This window comes from Schistocerca gregaria, chromosome 2 (assembly GCF_023897955.1).
Source record: "Schistocerca gregaria isolate iqSchGreg1 chromosome 2, iqSchGreg1.2, whole genome shotgun sequence".
Lineage (NCBI taxonomy): Eukaryota > Metazoa > Arthropoda > Insecta > Orthoptera > Acrididae > Schistocerca > Schistocerca gregaria.
In genome coordinates, this window is record NC_064921.1 from 722,281,762 (window position 1) to 722,294,343 (window position 12,582).

A 12,582-nucleotide genomic window follows, 5' to 3' on the forward strand; every position below is an offset into this window, starting at 1 on the left:
GGTCGAATGTGTTCCCGTCTTCCGAACCTGTCAGCACTTATGGATTGTTCGTACTGTAGCTCTTCCAAATGTTGACACTGGTTACTACATCGTTAAGTATTCGACGTGCATGCTCCACTTAGCGTCATTCCAGTCATTTTCAACAACATTTTATCCCTGTCTTACTTACTGTTCTGCTGTGAAACCTCCCCCCCCCCCCCCAATGTTTATAAAATTCTTACCAAAATTTAGAACTTTACTATTAATTCACACATCATGGGATATCTATGTTTCTAACTTGAAGCTAGATCTTCAAGTCATAACCCTTTGAATATATTACACTTATTCCTACTCAATTATACACTCTTACTCTGCTATGAAACCTCCCACAACCTTTATAAAATTCTTACCAAAATTATGAACTTTGCAATTAATTCACCCATCATGGGATATCTATGTTTCTAACCTGAAGCTAGATCCTCAAGTCATAATCATTTCAATATATATTACACTTATTCCTACTCAATTATTTACTCTTACTTCCTCGAGCTTATCGCTACAATTCAATTTCATTATTCCGTAGTACTTCCTGTCATATTGCTAAGCCAGGAAAGAGGTAATTCTGCATGCTCTACAGCTCTTCTCTACCAATAACCGAAAATTACACAAATGGTGACCAGAATTGTTACAGTACTGGTAGCTAAATGCTTGTGCTCATAAACTGGTTACGCTGCCTCTCGCAGTGCTGTTCTATGTGGCGCAACATTTGTTCTGGTAAAATAGAATACTTCTATAACGCTATTAGTTTATCTACTGTGTAAAAGGACATCTAAGTTTTCTCAGCATTGACAGTGGTCCACATCTTGTTGGACTGTCCACTTTTAGCTGTGCTCAGGCAGACGTTTGAGTTGCCTGATACGCTCCCTGCCCTTTTAACTGATGACTCTGCTATGGCAGGTTTAGTTTTGCGTTTTATTCGGGCAGGGGCTCTTATCATTTGCTCTAAGTGTTTATATTTATTTAGTGTTGATTCTGGCCTTTGGCCTACGGTTTTAGACTGAATTTTTAACATATTTCTCGGTGGTTGGCTTTTCCTTTTTTTTCTCTATGGTCGGGCAACCGCTGTCATACTGTATGATCTTAATTCGTTTTGTCTGATCTATGCCGGTGTCTTTGTTGTCCTGTGTCGTCTGCCGTTTTTTCTGTAGTTCGTTTTTTATTCTGTGTGGGTGTTTTTAGTTCTTGGAAAAAAGGACCGCTGAGCATAGCAGTCTGGTCCCTTTAATCCCACAAACCAACCAACCTACCAACATCTAAGTTGGAGGTATCGTTCAGAAATGTTAGGTTTTGGACTGGTGGTGACTGTAACGGCTTCTGCGGCCAAAACAGTGAGAGTGTGTCAATTGTAGCCATAATTATTGCTGGTAGGGGAAATGTTGTTCAGGATATCTCACAAACTATACCATTTATTTAGGTTCCACGTCTTTTAGCTCCATCCTGGACATACGCTGAGGACTTCCCATTTTTCAACATTTCAGAATTATAGCCTACGGACTGTATATTGGATCAATTCAATCCGAGCCCTTGCTTTGAAGCTGCGGATAGGGGTTAATATTGCGCTCTCACACTCTGTTACTTCAGATTTCATCAAGAAAAATTGTACCTCCCATGCCTGTGTGTCAGCCCGGACAAGCCAGGTTGGACGGACGTTGATACTCTCTTGTTGGCCACCGCGAAACTCTTTCAAGGACATCAGAAGACATAAGTTTCCATGTTCTAAAATAAAATGTTTCCTTAGTGCGCACTTGTACTCATTTCTCGACTGTGCCCTGTATTCCTCCAAGCTGCCCATGCCAGCATGCCAGCTGCGAAAGAAGAATTTCTCGTCACTTCTCGCAACCCTTCCTTCCAAAATTACTGGTGTATAACAAAATACTGCGGAATAATACATAATACGAACCCCTTAACCTACCCATTGTCAACAAGAATCAACCCTTCCCTTCCCCACCAAAAAAGGAAAACGCGAACCCCAATGATTTAGAAATAAAAAGCCAAAATGTACACAAAAAACAAAAGGCGGTCTAAGTGCATACAGTATGTTACATGAACTCTGATCATCTCTAACCACTGTCTTCTTCTGCTTCCTATTTTCTACTCCATATGGCCTATGGCGTAGCAGTATGTGGAAAAATGACTAGCGCTCCACTGAACAGTTTCACTCAACGTCTTCAGTTGGAAGCTGCACCTTCACATTCACTGGTAATGTCATCTATATCAGCTGATATCGATTCTGGTGCATGCTTAAAAACATTTTTGTTGTTTCTTTTGGAGTACGAGGGTTTGTCACCAAAACGCATTGACCAACTGAGTACTGCAACAACCTCCCCAAATGTTGCCCCATCACTTCCTGACGTTTGAGTGCTTTTGCATTTGCTCGTTCGGCCTTCTGGCATATTTGCCTTAGCTGAAGCGTGAAACATTTCACTGACTCCTTATTAGAACCTAATTTAGGTTTCAGAACGTTGTAAGGAGATGGCTTCTTTCTACTGTATATCACCTAATATGATGAAAAACATGCGCTAGTGTGTACTGTGGAATTACGCGCTGAGACAGCGTAATGAAACTACTCGTATGAATTACCATGCTGACTATTTACATAATAACAGAAAATTTTCGAAAGTGTGTGATGAACACTCTCAGAATGGCCAATCACTTTCTGGTGGAGAGTACTTCTCCGATGTTTTGAGATATGCTGCAGGTGACACAACTGTTTCAAGGAATCTGACATAAAATTTTTGACGCTCATCTGTAATTATAGTAATAGGAACGTCAAATATTCGTATCCAATTACTGACAATTGCATTTGCCACTGTGCTCACGCACTGGTATGGAACTGCTACCATTTGCTATGAACTGTGAGAATATATTTATTTTCAACTTCTGTCCAAACTAAGAATTTCAAAGGATTTTCTCACTTCTGACAATTTATGTAATGACATATGCTGGTGAATAATGTTTGCCTTTTGCGCACATGTCACACATGCTTTCACATAATGTTCCGCATCCAGTGTTCTCGTTCTCCACCAAAACATTTGGCTATGCATCAATCCGTTGTTCTACACACTCCCTGCGCCAGCAACTGGCGGTCATGCGCCCGTTGAAATACTTCGTTTCTGGTTGGTGAAGGAACCAGTATGTGTGTTGTGCACTTCACACTTCTGCTCAACAACCCAGAGTGTGTCAAGAGCTGTGGCTGTGACCTAAAAGCCCAACAGTGTTTGTCAGCTATTTATGCCTTATGCCACTCTAAGAAGCTTTTGCTTAGTGTTTGCAGAGTTCAGATTTTCCTGCTTAGGATTAATATGATAATGTACGTGTTTGCAGCTTATGAACCACTCCATAATTAAACTCACTTAGGTTCAGTGCACAAAGTACTGATGTCTGTCAGGCTCTTTGAATACCAATAGCCACTGATACGTGTTACAAACGGGACACACCAGGAAGGACCATCCCCTTTGTTTTTTACTTTTACCACTCGTTTATTACAACAGAAAAATACACATTTTAAGAAAAAATTTAACTACACGAAATATTGCTCCCAGTAAAGGTTACCATAAGCAGTGACAAAACTTAGTTCTCTTAAGTGTTTCTGCTGGCAAGAAGTTTTAAGGAAGTTACGTAAGGTCTATATCAGTTTACCTCAAAAACGTAGCTAGTGATTGAATTACGACACAGACACTTTAACAATTTCGGCAACAAATAAATAGCGTGAATTTGTACTCACAGTATCCAACTAATCAACAGCTTGGCCACTGAATAAGTAGTAGGCCATTTGGAACGAATTAGCAACACCCAGCAACTAGGGGAGTTAATACCAACAGTCTTTAAATGACTTGCTCCCCATTAAGTAAATAAACTTATAGCAATTAAATGAATAACAAATAAAACACACCACTCTCCACTTATACTCTTCAGTGGAAGCCAAGCCAAAATGAAGATTCCATTAACTGACTAACACTGACATGACATACAAGACAAGATTTTGAAGGGAGCACATTAGTAAAACCGGTAGTGGAGCTAACTCGTGCCACTGAAAATTAAGGAACTAGACCGGGACACAAGGTGGTATACAAGGAGGTTGCCTGCGCTGCCAAATATTAATTCAAATGGCCAATTCAAAATTAAGTACACATAAACCAGCATTAAATAACGTGGAGTGATACCAGGTCGCTCGAAGGGATGACAACACTTAACTGAAAAGACAAATACCGGAGGCGGCAGTAACATCAACACATTCTCCCGGTTTTAACCAGGAGTCATTTCCCGCTACACAAGTAAACATTTAACCAATCACAAGGAAGGAATCCCAACTACTTAAATTTAAAAGAATTAGCTGTCCAAAAAGGCAGTGTAAACGCTAAGGCCACACTTAAGAGGCCACCAAAACTGGTTACAAAAGTCTTATACATTTGCTCCTTTTCTTTAAAAGAAACACAAGGCTCCTTAACTTCTGCTGGACGTCTGGTATGCAGACAGGCAGGCAGCCAACACATACCCCCCCCCCCCCCATCCTGAACCGACAGACCACGTACAACGAACTCCACATATATGTGGTTGCTTCTCACCTCGTACCTCACGGCGTCTCAGCAGGTAGCCAGAGCAAACGTCAACTGCCCCTCGCCCTGCGAATGCGGGAAACACCAAGGCAAGCAAAGATAGGAAACATCGAAGGATCGATCATGGGCATCCAAGAGACTGTTGCGCCAGTAACGAGCGCCACGGCTCAGCCACTTAAGGGAAGCATGATCAATAACTACACTCTTGTTGAGAAGAAACAGAACATCTTGAACGACTAGGGATAGGACGCTTATATTCAGAGGGTATGTGCGTTAGTGTGTTCTACAGAAATGATTAACATTTCAGTCGCCTCAGTTCAGATTGTGTCGTGCTGTATATTAGACACATGGTCCGCCATGAGCCCGATAATGTATTCCATGTATGATGGCATCAACCCGTATAAGGCGTAAATGTCATCCTGTGATACAACCATCGATCTTCTTGGAGGGTGGTATGGGCGATGCGGCCTGACTCGTCTCATCATGTTCCACGGTCTTCTGTGAACCATTTTGCACACACCCGTTTCACTGCCGAAACACTTTACCCCACAGGCGTAGTAATTTCCCGGATGGATGCATCACATTGTCTCATGCCAATAATGCGCCCTCTTTCAAAGTAATTGATTTGATTGTGCGGTTCACGCATACGTCTGCAAGGCATTCTGCATGTGTCCTGAAGTCACACTGACCTATTACCTTCGGTTTCGAGGGACAGCGAGAGCCGCTGGCACATTTTACCGGCTAGTGTTGCGCCGTGATGTCGACGTTGACCTGGAGCCCGTAGACCGACGTGGTTCAGATGCTATCATTTCTGCAGAACTTACTGCTGTACATATCTTGTTAATATGAACGTCATATCTCTAGTCACTCAAGGTGGTCTGTTTTTTTTTCTGAACATAATTGTATCTTAAATGTCTGTGCACGTAAGTAACAGCAAAAGTAGGTAATACGATAAAGAAATGCTAGCATTTCCTCTTCTGTCCTTGAATACTACCTTGTTCACTTATCTCGATGCATAATCCACTTGATGTTCCCTATTATCCATGATTTGGCTCAAAACATAACCAAATGCTGTATTGGTTGAATCACATGATGGGATGAACTCCTAATCAAAGTTGGACACTCCCTTGACCACCAGATTTTCAATTGTTTTCTTACTGTAAAATTTATGGGAATGAAATTTTCACTCTGCAGCGGAGTCTTCGTTCATATGAAACTTTCTGGAGATTAAAACTATGTGCCGGACAGAGACTCGAACACGGGTCCCGAATTCGAGTCTTGGTCCGGCACTCAGTTTTAATTTGCCAGGAAGTTTTGCACTTTTAAGGCTCAGTAATTTGCCCAAAATCCCTTACAAACTTTCTGTAATTATTACAGATGCCTAAAACGACTGTAGCTGTTTTGTAGTCTGCAGAAGTACAAACTCATGAACCACGTATCAGTTTTTCCTCCTTCCTGGCTAATTATATACTTCAGTTTGAACGAAATGGCACTTACCGCCTCTGACTGTCAGGCATGCTGCCTGCAGTCGTCTAAAAACCTTCTTCCAATCGTTTCACGTATTCTCCCATACCCTTTGAACATACAACTGCATTATCGAGATAAACTATGCAATTTTTATGTTTCAGTTCCTAAAGCACACCATTCATGAGTCTGTGAAAGGTCCGTGCTGCATTTTTCAATCCAAACTGTATCCTAGGGTACCATGGTGCGGAAAAATCTGTCTTTGACTGATCTTTTCGAAATTACTCAAGTTGATGACAGCCACTCTTCAGTCTATGGGTAAGAAATACTTTCATTGACTCAGACTGTCAAATGGTTCTACAATGTTGGTTACAGGATATACGTCAGTGACAGTCTATGTATTTAGGAAGGGATAATCGCAACAGAACCTATTTTTATTGGTATCTTCCAGTGACTTCCTGGGCACAATGACAATGTTCACACTCCAGGGGCTAGCAATACACTCTACTATTCCATTAGCCAACTGATGATCAATGAATTCCTCCATCAAATTGTCTAATTGCTTTGGCTCCCTGTATGGCTTCTTATACACCAAAATGCTGCTTCCCGATGTTATCCCATGTTGTGTTATATGGATCGCTAGTAATAGACACACAAAACTGAATAAATACGTGGATCTAATAAAGCTTCCATGACTTCCCTCTCCTTTCATCGAAAAGCGTTCGAATTGACCACGTAATGGCAGAACATCTAATGGTATACTTGTGGCTACAGTCACCATCTGGTCTGTCAGAATGGTCTTCTTACAAGACGTTCAAACTGGCGACCATTAGTCCCTTCGGCAGACTAACATTGCTCGTGACACTACTGTCCATACTCACAGGAACCATGAAGCTTACATCACTGTTTGTAACACAGTCTAACTCTTCGTTGCAGGTAAGTGGTTCTGTGCCGTTATCAACGCCACTCTCCGCGCCACAGTTTAAATTTCCAGCCGCGGTGGGTGACTACACAGCATCGCGCCTCTTCTGCACTAGCCTGCGCCTTTAGCGCCTTAACCGAGACGTTGCTGTGGCCAGCGGCAGAAATCGGCGGCAACAGCAAGAGGTCTCTCGGTCTTGCGTTTTGACCACCGAGTGGAGAGGTGGTGTTCAGTACTTATAAGCAACAACATCTATATCAATCTTTGCTTTGTATCATGGCTCAGTGGGACTTAATGCACTGCTGTGCTTTTTTGGAGGAACCATCTACAAGTTTCACACGTTGCTGGCTCTACCGTAGTACATCGTAATTCATGCTGTGGCATATATACGGCTGTTATAATTCTTCCTAGCAATTCCACAAAACTGAAATAGGTCTGGAGTGTCTTTAGGTGTAAATAAGGTCACTTTCAACTTCATACGCATTTCTTTCCGAAGCAGCAAACGTAAAAGAAAAAAAGTAAACAGACCTGCAAAGATTGGTTATTCACCCCACCACATGACGATCCCCATCCGATCATCATGCCGATGGGAGGGCGCGAATCCGTCGTCTTTTAGAAGAACAGCTCTTTGACACCTACAGTGCAGGACGGAGACGAACTTACGGCGGCTGCATTGTGTTACGCGGGACCATTCGTGAGAGGCATCCACGGGGCCAGTGAAAATTGGGCAAGGCCGCATGACGGCCAAGCAGCATCGTACACTGGTTGCAGACTACGTTCACCCCTTCATAGCCACCATGTCTCCTTACGACTGCTTTTTTCAATAAGTCCAGGAGTGTGATGGAGCGGTTCGAAGAACTCAGTGTCGAGTTCCAGTTGATGTGCTGGACCCCCAACTCAACAGATCTGAATCAGATCGAACACATCTGCGATGTGATTGAACATGGGGTCAGAGCTCATCGCTCCCGTCCCCGGGATTCTACAGCCAGGTCCTCATTGCTTCCATACCACGACGCGTCGCCGCCGTTATCCGTGACAAAGATGGATTTTCCGACTGTAAGGTTGGTAGTCATAATGTGGTTGACCAGTGTATTTCATTCTCCCTGACGGAAGATGCACTTTATTCTGTTGTTCGGTTACTGTATCTCCCTTACTTCTAAGCCAAGATCGTATTAAGGTAGGTAACTGCTTTATGGAGTTAATATAAATGGTTTCGTGGATGTAGGTTGGACAGATAACATGGACATATTGTATTGATTCTTAACCTTGATATCAATTTCATTTTCTCTGATGAAGCGTATGATTCACTCTGATGATTGTTCACCTCCTCCTGCAGTCGTTTTAAGTGATCTGTTTTGTTAGGTGGTTAATGCTTGTAGCATAGCTTGCACTATACACTGTTCTGGTCTAGGCAAGCTTTTGTAGTCCACTCTTCCAACCTCTCCTCCACCCCCCCCCCCCCCCGCTCCCAGCACCCTCTGCCGGTCCTCCCCTAATGCCCACTGGTCCTTTTCCTCCACACCCCCGCCCCCCCAACCTTCACTGTCATTTTGACTCAGGTCATTTTGAGTTATTATAAAAAAAACTGTTGTTACAGCTTTTGTTTTATAGACTTCTGGATTGAACTTAATACATATAGTAAACTTGCTTTTGTACAAACTTGATGTATCCTTTTTCAGACGGATATCATTGACTCAGTTGAACTACTGGCTCCCTAATTGTAAGGTATATTTAAAATCAGAAAAAGGTAAAAGTATTAATTGGTCTTTTACTGGTTGTGTATTTAGTTCAGTTAATGGTATGTCGTAATATATATGCTTATAATGTGTTTTACTACTATTCCTTTTCTCCTATAGCATGTTTTTCTTCGAACACTCTCTGAAACTCTTCTTTCCTTGCTCCATCCCCAACCCCTCTTTCCCCTTTCCATGCCCCCCTCCCCACGGTCTCATATCTCCCCATTTTTTATCTCACGCCATGACACCCTGTGATTTCATAACAGAAATTTTTAGTTAAACCGGTCCATTTCAGTGGATTACACTTTGTCTTTGTTGTTCTACACCAGATGTGATGACCACACAAACATAATTTAAATATTGTTACTAAAAATGAGTGACTTGTTCGTATAGCAACCACACAGACGTAATTCAATTAGTGTTACTAAAAATAAGTTACCTGTTAATATAGCACATTCAAAAATGTTCAAATGTGTGTAAAATCTTATAGGACTTAACTGCTATGCTCATCAAAAAAATGGTTCACATGGCTCTGAGCAATATGAGACTTAACTTCTGAGGTCATCAGTCCCCTAGAACTTAGAACTACATAACCCTAACTAACCTAAGGACATCACACACACCCATGCCCGAGGGAGGACTCGAACCACCGCCGGAACCAGCCGAACAGTCCCTGACTACAATAGCACACTCACCTGTTCGTATATAAAGTCGTTTTTTTACTTGCTTGTGTAAACCAGGTAGCTTTCATTGATTAGAGATATGAGTCAGTAATGGATCACAGCCGTCTTTGCAATAATTGACTCCACTCATTTTTCTATATACGGTATGTGTAAACGTTGCTTGCGTCCTTGCTACATGGAGCTTAGCATTTGTTCATGGTTGTTATGTATGGTTACGTATATTTTATCTGTCAAGAAGTCTTCAGTTTGTGACGCCACTACGCAGTCCTTGCTATGAATTTTTTCGCTTACTTAACATATGAAACTGTTTTATACGATGTCTTGTCTAGTGTAAATATGTACTGTAAATACTGTGTTAAAATTATGCAAAATTTAACACTGACAAGTCAGGGCATATTTAGTTAACGTTGATGTCATAGAGATTGTTTTGTCGTGCCGCTGGGCGCCGGAGCGCGCCAGCGGGCAGTAGTAGCAGCGACGCCGTGATCGGAGTCGAGTGCTGCTTTTCCTAGCTGTGTTACATCTAACGCCTAGTGTGTGGATCTAAGTACGACGAGACAGTAATGGTCGCCGTATCTGGAAGCATGGCCGGGCAAGTTATTATGGATTAATGGGCATAGTGCTGAAGAAACGAGGGCTTCAATGTGAAGCGCGCTGTGAACCCAAGTCGCAACAGTAAAAGCCCGCTGCACATGGGGTTCGCTGCCGTGGACTTCCGTCGATCCACCGACAACGAGGGAAGTAAGATCTACCTAATTTTCGTAGTATAAAATTTTAGATGTCTTGCCAGTGACTGTGCTTTTCTCTGAAGTTGAACAATTAATAAGAAGCACTTCATAATCGAAGTGTTGCAGTTACAGTCCACCCGACAATAACACCAAGTAAGTTCCTTCCTATCCTTACCTTATTGAACCGAGTGTGTCACGCCTTTATCAAGAAAAAATATGTTCATTATCAAATTATTTGAATAGATTGTGAAGAGTAAATTTCAGACTGTTTTGAACGATTGGTTATCGTAGTTAACTGTTGCACTTAATAAGCTTACGCCAACCGTAGTAACTTACTAATAGACTGAAGTAATCAATTTCATTATTAAGATTTATTTCAAGGCATATTCAGCTGAAGTTAGTTCAAAGATATTTCATGAAACTATAAAGCTTATTCCACCTGACAGTCGCCCAATTAATGAATTATTACCATTCAAAACATAGTTATTCAATTATCGGCAATATATTTCATATCAGTAGATTGAACTGTGCAAAGTACGTAATTTTAAAGACAAAATGACAGTCCATTATTAAAAATCTCGATAGATAATTATCTGTGTTGTCAGCAATTCACTTAGCTGACAAATTATGAACAAAATAATTATCAAAATACTTATTGAAAGTTAACCATTAATGTTTAAGTGTAGTTTGATTGTTATGACATAATTTTAAATGACTACTGAGCCTGACACATCACTTACGTAAAAGTTCCCGTTCCACCTGCTGCGCTACAAACAGGTAAACATTATTTTTGACACAATTATTCACGTACTTAACAGTACTGTCGCTCATCAGTTGAGCTGGCGACCGATTTTTTAATTGGTTCTACAACTTACCCATTTCTTTCGGCAAAACTTCCACTGGCAAAATTTATTTCCAAATTATTTCCATTATTTCATTTACCGATCGTTAGTGAATGAAATTACTCATTCAATAACGATAAAGTTATAACGTCTCCTGTTTCCCGCGGAATCATGATTATTTACTTCGTATTAGGATGCTTCATCCCGGCACGGGTCAAAACTCATAACTCACGGCCATTTTTAAGTATTAATTTCCCAAATCTAGGGACGTTGGGGGGTATTATAACTTGATATTTGTGCATTTCGTACATATTTTTCCCATACAGTTTGTATCCGTTGTAAAAATAGTTTCACAGTTGTGTATACATTGCACCCATGACGCCACCATGTGACGCTTGATCTCTGGTGGACAGCCTAGTCTTCACTCCCCCTCCATCTCTTACGATAGCTAGTAGACTGTCAGCTTATATTACGTATACATCTAGTAACGATCGAATATTGTGACCTTCTGTGCAGTTCGACAGGTTTTCCTGTATTTTATTTTGTTCGGTGTTAACCCCTGTTATATTTTTTTAATATTCTTTATACAGATATTTTCTCATCCTACTTTTTAGGTATCTAATGATGCAAAAAACATCCGAGATGCGTCAAGTGAACAATCTGAGTAACGAAGTCGTCTTTCACAAGCTGTATGACACGTTGAAGCGACCTATTCAGCTCCAATACAGTAATACACTCATGCTCATAAATTAAGGATAATGCTAATACACTCCTGGAAATGGAAAAAAGAACACATTGACACCGGTGTGTCAGACCCACCATACTTGCTCCGGACACTGCGAGAGTGCTGTACAAGCAATGATCACACGCACGGCACATCGGACACACCAGGAACCGCGGTGTTGGCCGTCGAATGGCGCTAGCTGCGCAGCATTTGTGCACCGCCGCCGTCAGTGTCAGCCAGTTTGCCGTGGCATACGGAGCTCCATCGCAGTCTTTAACACTGCATGCCGCGACAGCGTGGACGTGAACCGTATGTGCAGTTGACGGACTTTGAGCGAGGGCGTATACTGGGCATGCGGGAGGCCGGGTGGACGTACCACCGAATTGCTCAACACGTGGGCGTGAGGTCTCCACAGTACTTCGATGTTGTCGCCAGTGGTCGGCGGAAGGTGCAAGTGCCCGTCGACTTGGGACCGGACCGCAGCGACGCACGGATGCACGCCAAGACCGTAGGATCCTACGCAGTGCCGTAGGGGACCGCACCGCCACTTCCCAGCAAATTAAGGACACTGTTGCTCCTGGGGTATCGGCGAGGACCATTCGCAACCATCTCCATGAAGCTGGGCTACGGTCCCGCACACCGTTAGGCCGTCTTCCGCTCACGCCCCAACATCGTGCAGCCCGCCTCCAGTGGTGTCGCGACAGGCGTGAATGGAGGGACGAATGGAGACGTGTCGTCTTCAGCGATGAGAGTCGCTTCTGCCTTGGTGCCAATGATGGTCGTATGCTTGTTTGGCGCCGTGCAGGTGAGCGCCACAATCAGGACTGCTTACGACCGAGGCACACAGGGCCAACACCCGGCATCATGGTGTGGGGAGCGATCTCCTAC